Source organism: Nematolebias whitei, chromosome 6 (assembly GCF_014905685.2).
Source record: "Nematolebias whitei isolate Nwh7 chromosome 6, NemWhi1, whole genome shotgun sequence".
Lineage (NCBI taxonomy): Eukaryota > Metazoa > Chordata > Actinopteri > Cyprinodontiformes > Rivulidae > Nematolebias > Nematolebias whitei.
The window spans coordinates 17,390,137-17,400,842 of record NC_056503.1 but is presented as its reverse complement, the minus strand read 5'-3'; positions in this window follow the sequence as shown (position 1 = coordinate 17,400,842).

Here is a 10,706-nt window from a genome sequence, read left to right as displayed (position 1 = left end):
CGTCCATCAGGCTGGAACAAGTTGGGCAGGCGGCTGGGAGGCCGTCTATCAGGCTGGAACAAGTCGGGCGAGAGGCCGGGAGACCATTCATCAGGCCGGGGCCAGTCAGGCAGGCAGCTAACAGGTCATCCAATAGGCCATTCAGACAGAGACAGGACAGACAGGTGGCCGGGAGACCATTATCAGGTTGGGGCTGGTCAGGCAGGCGGTCGAGAGTTTGTCCAACAAGCCATTCAGATGGGTCAGACAGGTGGCCGGGAGGCCATTCAGGCAGGAACAGGACAGACAGGTGGCCGGGAGACCGTTCATTAGGTCGGGGCCAGTTGGGCAGGCGGTCGAGAGGTCGTCCAACAAGCCATTCAAATGGGGACAGGTCAGACAGGCAGCCGGGAGGCCATTCAGGCAGGAACAGGACAGACAGGGTCTCAGACAGGTCAGAGCCGAAGGTCTCAGGCAGGTCAGGGATGAAGGCCTCAGGCGAGTCAAGGACGAAGGCCTTAGGCGAGCCGGGGACGAAGACCTCAGGCGGACCAGAAACTAAGACCTCAGGCAAGCCGGGGACGAATACCTCATGCTGGCTGGGGATGAAGACCTGAGGCTGGCCGGGGATGAAGACCTCAGGCGGACCAGAGATGAAGACCTCAGGCGGACCAGGATCTTCTGCGGTTGACTCAGGATCTTCTGCGGTCAGGTCAGGATCTTCTGCGGTTGGGTAAGGAGCAAAGACTTCAGATGGACCAGGGGCGAAAACCTCAGACAGACGGGGAGCGAAGACCTCAGCGGACAGACCAGGAGCAAGGACCTCAGCGGACGGACCAGGAGTGAGGAGCTCAGCGGTCGGACCAGGAGCGAGGAGCTCAGCAGACGGGTCGGCGGCAAGGAGCTCAGTAGATGGGTCAGTGGCGAGGAGCTCAGCAGACGGGTTGACGGCAGCTGCAGGTTCAGGTATCACTGCAGGTTCTGAATCTTCTGTGGCTGGTTCTGGGTTCTGAGCAGGTTCAGAGTCTTCTGCTGCAGACTCTGGGCTGGCTGCTTCAGACTCTGGGCTGGCTGTTTCAGACTCTGGGCTGGCTGCTGCAGTCTCCTCTGGACTGGCTGCTGCAGACTTTGGACTGGCTGCAGGCTCTGGACTGGCTGCAGGCTGTGGGCTGGCTGCAGGTTCAGGGCTAGATACAGATTCTAGAACCGAGTCTCTGGAACCCTTCTATCGTTGACCTCTCCGACGTGGGCGGCGACGTGGTTCAGGTCCAGGACCGGGCCGAGAGAGAAGAGCTGAGTGTGTGGGTGGTGTAAGTGGTTCTGATTCAAAAGCAGGGGAGTCCAGTTCTGTTGGAGGACTAGGACTGGCAGCATATGGTTGGATGAGCGGCTCCAGCCAACGCTTCTCCTCCAACACCTCGTCCAAAATGTCCTCCATACCAGGAGAGTCCATTAAACCTGGGAGACGAATATATTCCTCCCACATGTCCTTTGTGGACACCCATCTTTCCCACAGATTGTAGGAGGTGGCCGAGTTCACATATCTCTGGACAGTGTCACAGAGTCGAAAATAATCCTCCTTAGAGAGTCCAGACAATTTTTTTCACCAGCTGGGTTCATGGTTGGTCGTGTCATACTGTCAGGATTTTTGACAGAGCAGGGCAGGAATGAATCCAATTATGCAAGGAAAAGTCAGAACTCCAGGATTTACAAAAATAAATACTCTTTAATAATAATAATAAACCAAAAAGGCCGACGTGATAGCAATTTACAAAAAACATGAAATCAGATCAGACTGGCAGGAAAGAACAGGACAATACCCAATGACGACACGACAAAGGACAAGACTCACAGACAGACTATATAATACACACACAGGACAGGACATAATTACAAAGAGCTGGGACCAGACAAAGGAGAAATCAATCAAGATAAATGAGATACACAAGAGTGCACAGACAGATAAGGCCCACAAGATGGCGCCATCCCTACAAAAATGTCCACACATCTACTCATTCTCATCATCACACTCGATCTGGTTCTGACTTAAGACATAGAGATTAAGGACTTAGTAATACTTCCTCAAAATCCTGTTCTGTCCGACCAATTTTTAATAACCTTTGAGTTTACATTAAATGACTACACAGTCACTGAGAGTAAATTTCATCTCAGCAGGTGTTTATCAGAAAACATCCATCCATCCATTATCTTTCATCCGCTTCTTCCATTTTGGGTCACGGGGGTTGCCAGTGCCCATGTCCAGCAATCACTGTGCAAGGGGCGGGGTACACCCTGGACAGGTCTCCAGTCCATCACAGGGCCACATAGAGACAAACGAGACAAACAACCATTCACTCTCTCACTCACACCTAGGGACAATTTAGAGTTACCAATCAGCCTAACATGCCGGAGTACTGGGAGAAAACCCACGCATGCACGGAGAGAACATGCAAACTCCACCCAGAAAGGCCCCTGGACCGGGATTTGAGCCAGGTACCTGCTCGATGAGAGGCAGCAGCTCTACCAGTTGCACCACCATGCTGCCCTATCAGAAAACATTGTAACTAAATTTAAACAGTCTCTTTCATCAATGTTTTCCTCTGTCTTGCAGAGTAATGCATCAGAGAACAGTGACTTAGATCATCTAGTTGAGAATTTTTCAACTTCAATGCAAACTTCACTTGATAAAATTGCTCTGCTGAAAAAGAAAGTAATCAATCAGAGGAAATTGGCTCCTTGGTTCAATTCTGAGTTACGTACTTTAAAACAGGCATCTAGAAACCAGGAGAGAAAATGGTGATCTACTAATGTTGAATAATTTTATTTAACTTGGAAAGATAGTCTGCTAACTTTTTTCAATTCAACCTTTATTTAAACAGATAAATCACATTGAGCCTCGAAGACTCATTTACAAGTGAGACCTGTTTGGACAGACAAAAACAGTGGTTAACTGGACACATGTAGGAGTTGGAGGTGAAAAAAATTCCTGTCAGACTTTTTTTTCCTGCCTGAGGAAAAAAAACCCCTCTAATATTAAAAAAACACCTCGCACAAACAAGCACATAGTGACATAGACATTCTGTAGATGGAGGAGACGAGAGCGGTCAGCAATGGTCATAGATGCTCTCGAGGTCACTGTAAGAGTTCTGATAAGGATGGAAAATCAGTCAATGTCCTCCGGAGCGATCCATAAACATTCTCGAGGTATGTCGAGGAATGGCCAAGAATAATGTCTATGAGAATCCAAGAGTCCTGAATTGATAACACAAAGTTTATTCAACTAGTACCATCTGGTTATCAGTTGGAAATTCCTCAGGGAGGGGGTGGTGAGCATCAGATTACGTTCTCCAGGCAAATTCAGATAAGATGGCCTTCAAGGCCAGCCAAGGGAGCCAAATTCAGATAAACACACAGCTGTTTTGGGGACAGGCAGAACTTAGGGTGCATTCACACTAGCCCTGTTTAGTCCGCTTTAATCAAACTCTAGCTCGTTTTCCTTGAAAGTCTGGCTCGTTTAGGGAGGCGTGAACGCGCCATCGAACTCTGTCACGGAACAAAAAGGCGAACTCTGGCCCGGGCTAAAACCTAGGTCTCGGTCCGATAGAAGCGAACTCCAGCACGGTTCGAGTACAGTGTGAATGTAAACAGACCGAGCCCCTCTCCGCAGGACAAACAAACACGCATTTCTCTGACCTTATATGGAGCCGTCAGCTGCCTTGTGTGAAAAAACAATATTCTCCATGGTCTTGTCTCATCTTCTGCTCATGCTAAGTCCATTTTTGAAAAATGACAAAATATAACTCCTAAAACTGCTAAAACTTGATGCCACTTCGTTTTTATTTTTATTTACAGAAGAAGAAGAAGACGTGTCTTCAGAGGTTTTTGTGTCGTTTCTTTCAGTAGTTCTTGGTGCAGCACCCCCACAGGCGAGCGGGGGAACAGGTTGGTTCAACAGGTTGACTCGACTGCACAGTGCAGTGTGAATGCAAACGCACCAGCTCAAATGTAAACAAAAGGTCATGAATATTGGTCCCGAACTGAACCGAGTTTACCGGACTATCTAGTGTGAAAACGACCTTAATGACATTTACCTTCAGTCTGTGTTGGTCGACTCGGTTCCGAAATGTCCAAAATACATGGCCACACCGATGGAATGCAACTGAGTAAAATCCCCAACATCTGATCCATTCAGCCCAAAGCATTTGAGGTACTCGAGACATGAACCAAGCCATCATAAAGGCAAGCAGCGTGATCGGGTCCAAAGTTGCTGCCGACGACTTCCTTGATTGTAGATAAAACCAGCAACCAGCCGAATCCAAAAAGCAGGAACCAGTTATTGAAAGTCCAATTAAATATGCATCCTTAAAATCCACAGATGGCAGCAGAGATAGACACATCATCAAGTCTTCCAGTCGATGAGATATCCAGCTGCGTGCGTGCCAACAGGGCAAATCAGCTCGCCTAAACCCTGTCTTTTCTTCGAAAAAATGTTGTAAATTGAGTTGAGGGACCAACTGATCAAAACAAGTCCATAATTATGGTTTGGAAGATATGCAAGAGAGGCTCACAAGCAGTTTCACAGACAGACAGAGCTTGGAAAGATAACTTGGAAAGATAGTCTGCTAACCAATAAGAAAGCTCTCTGTAAAGCTAGAACTTTATATTACTCATCCTTAATAGATGAGAATAAAAACAACTAGGTTTCTGTTCAGTACTATAGTTAGAATAATAAAAAAATCCTATCTCTGTTGAACCATTTATATATACAACTATAAGCAGTGATGAGTTCATGAGATTCTTTATAAATAAAATTATTTCAATTAGAGAGAAAATTCAAACCAGCCTTCCTACTACTACCCCTGATTCTGAAGAAGGAAAAACAGAAACAGCCTTTATTGTCCCACAGAGGGGAATTTCAAGTTTAAGAAGAGGTATTTTAATTCATCACCATAAAACTGGTAGGCATACTACTATGTGCGTGTGCTACTTATGGAACTGAGTTTGTTGTGGCTCCTCGGACTGATGAAGTCTTTTGGATGAAAGACGAAATGTTTCAACAAAAATAAACTGTCCAGAACACCTGACTTAACTTTGATGGAATTCATCTTCTTGTTTTAGTTAGGCTTTTCCCTCTTCAGGGGTCTCCACAGCAAGTCATCCTCCTTCATCTCACTCTGTCCTCTGTGTCCTCTCTAACTGCATCCATATATCTTCTCTTTGTCTTTTTCCTGACAGCTGCATTTCTAACATCCTTCTACCAATATACCCACTCCCTTCTCTGGACATTCATTCATCCATCCATCCATTATCTTTACCCGTTTATTCCGTTTTGGGTCATGGGGGTCGCCGGTGCCCATGTCCAGCAATCACTGTGCGAGGGGCGGGGTACACCCTGGACGGGTTGCAAGTCCATCACAGGGCCACATAGAGACAAAGGAGACAAACAATCATTCACTCTCTCACTCACACCTAGGGACAATTTAGAGTTACCAATCAGCCTAACATGCATGTTTTTGGTGTGTGGGAGGAAACCAGAGTACCTGGAGAAAACCCACGCATGCACGGAGAGAACATGCAAACTCCACCCAGAAAGGCCCCTGGACAGGGGTTTGAACCAAGGACCTGCTCGCTGAGAGGCAGCAGCTCTACCAGTTGCACCACCATGCTGCCCGACATTCATTCATTCAACCTTTATTTATACAGGCTAGTCTCACTGAGCCATGAGGACTCATTTACAAGAGAGACAAGTTCCAGACAGAACATATAAAGTACAGACAACAACAACAATAAACTACAGTAAAAATGCAGTTAAATAAAATTACTGTTATAAAACAATAAATCACAGTGCCGTAAAACAAGGTAAAATACTAAAAACAAGAACGTATTTGCTTTGATGTTTCTATTGACATTATCAAATGTTTCAAATCCCCTAAAGAAATTAAGGTGGACAACTTCAGTTACTGTTGCAAGGTGTTCCAGGTTACAGGAGCAGAGTAGGAAAAGGCCTTTTTGTCAAGTTCAATCCGCATGTCCAAACCACTGTCCCTCCTCTGGACATGTCCAAACCACTGTCCCTCCTCTGGACATGTCCAAATCATCTCAGTCTGGTCTCTCTAACTTTATCTCCCAGTTGTTCATCCTGTGCTGTACCTCTGATGATCTCATTTCTAATCTTATCCATCCTTGTCACTCCTAAGGAGAGCCTTAGCATCTTCATTTCTGCCACTTCCAGTTCTTTCTCCTGTCTGTCTGTCAGTGCCTCTGTCTCTAGTCCATGGAGGTTGTTAGGGTCAGGACAGAAAACAGCTTGAAATGGCTCACTGTGGTGACACCAGCTGAAAAAAAATCATAATAATGGTTTTAGTTATTTTAATGGCATTGATTGATTTTTCTATCATGGGATAAGTCACTTGTAAGATTCATAAAATATTGTATTTCTTATTTTTGTAATCAAAAAACAAAAATAAATAAAAAAAACTATTTGTGAAAGAAACAAAATATTCAATATTTATTGTAGACACTTCCTAAATTGTGGCCTAGAACATTAATCAAACAGCAATCTCATTGTACAAGACAGTTAATTTTCAGTGAGAATAAATTATGTATTTCATGCTTTGAGGGGAGTTTAGCTGTTCAGCGAGGCTATTTAATCATAGTTTGAACAGAGGCAGACATGCAGCTTGGAGTCCATTATCAGCATGAGAACAGAGTTAAAAGACGAGGTTGAGATTGATGACACCAATCACCGACTGCCAGAACTCAGCAGGAACATATTAGATATTCATGATTTGGAGCATGATCCCTGAGTCACTAAAACATTTTGGTTCTCAATGTGTGTGTGTGTGTAGGGGGGTGGGGGTACTTTTAAGCTTTTCATTATTCAGTTCTTCCATGGACACAACTCAATATTTCGTTGACAAGAACAGAGACAAAGAGAAATTAGGGGAAATAGTTAAATTGTTCCCTCCTCTCGCCAGGATGCACCACCTTGTCAGACAAAAACAAACCTCTGTTCTTCTCAACAGTTTAACTCCAACCCACTTGTATATTTTACACCAAAAACATTAAAGTTTACTGTATTTACATTCACTGTTCAATTCCAGTCCAGAAAAACACTCGTTTCAAAAGACGTTGGCGTACCTCTTGTTTTTCTGAAAGTAGAGGTCAGAGTGAAGAAAATGTGTTTGTGAAAAGTCCACTGAGAGCAAGTGGAGAAGATGTGGTCAGAGAACAAAAAGCTAGTCTATAACTGTGACGTAATATCAAACTAGAGAAATTGCATTTCCTGCAAAAATGCAGTGTGAATGCTTATTGCTGAAGAACTTGCTGAAAAACAGCTGAAATTAGCTAAAAACATGTTGAACTAAAGCTGAAATGGAAGAACAAGTCAGTCCAAGTCAGCAGAAGAAAGCAGAAAGAACACATATTTGCTGAATTTGGTTTAAATAACCAGAAATAAGCACAAAAATTAGTAAATTAGCTAAATAAAGATGAAATTAGCAAGAAATAGCTGAAAATTAGCTGAAACATCAAAAAGAAGCTTAAATTACCAGAAGTGGAGAGAGCACAATTGTGCCCAATTAGGCTGAAAGAAGCAGAAATTATCACCAAAAAGTGGAAATTATCTGAAAAAAGCAACAAAAAAACCCAAAAACTTCTGAATGGTAAAAACAGAAAGAAGCTTGAATTACCAGAACAAAGTGGACAGAGCACATTTTTGCTGAATTAGGATGATAGAAGTTTAAATGAGTGCAAAAAAATGTGGAAATAGATGAGAAAGCTAAAATTAACGTACAATAGCTCAATAGTAGCTGAAATAGCAGAAAAGGTGAAACTTACAGAAATAAGCTGAGAGGAGCATAAGTCTGAGTCAGAGATTCTGTATTGTCGTTCATCAAAGTAACAAGCTGAAATTAGCAGAAAGAAGTTAAAAGAAGCCTAAAAATGTTGTAGTTAGCAAAATAAAACAGAAAGAAGCACAAAACAGATGGAAAAACAGCTAAAATTAGCTGAAAGTAGCTTTTTTTAAATTTGCACAAGGAAACTGAGAAAGAAGCTGAAGCAGAACAAAATGTGAAAGGAGCAGTTAAAGGATGAAAACAGATCTAAAGATTTGAAGGATATAAAATGAGCTCTATTCATTTTCTATAGATACAGTATAAACAGGATCACAATAGTGTGAATGCTTGATAAGCATTCACATAATAACTGGAATGTAAAATAGATTAATATTAATTCAGCCTTAATCTATTAATAAACTCCGTGATTTTTCTTCTGTGGTGGTGAATATTGTAACACGCTGCATGAAAAAAAAGGTTTATAAATAATCTAAGTTCCTTTTAGGCCTGTCTCTCCTGAACACAGGCCTTTGTTTGCTTCCAATAATTAAAATGACACATCAAGACAACCAAGAAAACACGTTCAAGGTGTCCTTGCTGTGGATGCAAGACTGTATTTGAGAACTAAATAAAGAAATGCCAAGTCAGGCAGATGTTTTAGGTTAGCAGCAGTGCATAAAATAAATGTGCTGTATCATTAGCCCAGAAAAAGCCTTTAATCTTCTCTGCATTATTCATTTACTGCCATGTAGCTGACATTTTGAGGGACGGTCTCCAGGCTAATGAGAATATTTGTACAGAACTGATGTGTTCAATTTGTTTTTTGCTTTACACCAAGACAGGTTAGGTCAAAAGAAAATATTCATGATTTCTTATACAATATCTATAATGTAGAATTCACACGTGGCCCTACATCCACTTTAGTACAATATTAAGATAAAATGGCACCATTATTAAAATTTCCAATAAGGGCATGTCTCAACGTATTTAAAAGATATGGGAAAGAAAGCAAACATTTTATTTAAGGTACAAATTCTCAGAAGAAAACCCAAATCTTATCTTGCTCTAGTTTTTTTATGTCCAGATTGAAGCTGGAGGTTCTCCCTCCTCATTAAGGGATTACCAAACTACAGCCTTTGATTTGGTTTGATCTGCATCGGTTATGTTCGCACAAACTAGGTTTTTTGTTTTGTTTTGTTTGGCACAGTGTCACTCTTACGTCCATTATCTCTTACAGATTTGAATGAATATTCATGATTTTAAACATGTCAGCAATCTGGAGTAAGTACAGCCTTTTTTTAATGACATGCTCCACTCAGCTATTTTTAGCTGATGTGCTATTCTGAGTGCCTTCTCTCCACAAGATAATGACGCTGTGTGGAACTGCGGTTTGGATGTGCATGCTGTTCATCATTATGGAAATTAATTCTTTCAATAGAAATGAGTGCAAATGTGTGGAAATGAGAGATAACGAGGTGCTGTGTGTGCACGTCTGCAGATGTTTCTAAATGGGTAAGATAAGAGGATACACATCGCATTAATGGACCTGCGAAGATGTGCACAGTTTAATCACAGGAGACATTTGTGTGTGTAAGTGAATATGTGTAGCCATGCTTTATATGGTGTCATACGTAAATCAAGTTACAAAAAATTATCAAGTTGTGCTTACATGGGACCTATTAAATATGTGCATTTATTGGCATTTTTTAAAATAAGTTTAATAAGGAGTTTTTCCTTGTCACTGTTGCCACTGTGCTTGCTCAGGATGGGAGATTGCACCGAAGTGAAGCTTCAAATTGTCTACTGGATTCCTTAGATAGAGAACTTTACTAATTGACTTATGTATGTGAATGTTCCTGTAAAGTGCCCTGAGATAACTTTGTTGTGATTTGGCGCTATATAAATAAACGGAATTGAATTGAATTGAATGTTTTTTCACATATTTTGGGGCTTGTTGTTACCCTGGTATCATTTTTGTACATTTGCCTTGAGTTTTTGTGGCTTATTGAGCTTTGTGGCTACAAGGAGCAGACGTAACAGCATTGCCTCTTTTAGCATACATAGTGTGATTCTACAGGAATGCAAAGTTGCCATAAATTGATTGTTTTTGTTAAACATTAAGTTGAAGGAATGTAGCAAGTTCACATAATGAAAAATATGTAGCAGTGATCCAACAAAACGTCTTACAATCACATGCAACGCTATGTTAACACAATGCTCTGCCGCAGTATTGAAGCAGCGTTAAGGTGTTTATTTATAACAGATGCTACCATTGTCATTAGAACGGCACATCTGGGATGTATTCCTTCATGTTCTTGGCTAATATATAGCTTAAATATAACAGCGATGTTGTGTGACCTATATACACATACATTACATATGTGTGTAAATATATATATATATATATATATATATATATATATATATATATCCATCCATCCATTATCTTTACCCGTTTATTCTATTTTGGGTCACGGGGGTCACTGGTGCCCATGTCCAGCAATCATTGTGCAAGGGGCGGGGTACACCCTGGACGGGTCGCAAGTCCATCACAGGGACACATAGAGACAAATGTGGAGTATATATTGTATTGTATGTTTGTATATATATGTATATATATATGTCTTTCATTGGTGGGATGAAATATGCTAATTTTTTGGGACAGGCATTTTGGGTTTTCATGAGCTGTATGCCATAATCATCAGTATTAAAACAATTAAAGACCTGAAATATTTCAGTTGGTGTGCAATGAATCTGAAATATATGAAAGTTTCATTTTTATCATTACATTATGGAAAATAATGACCTTTATCACAATATGCTAATTTTTTTGAGAAGGACCTGTATATATATATATATATATATATATATATATATATATATATATAT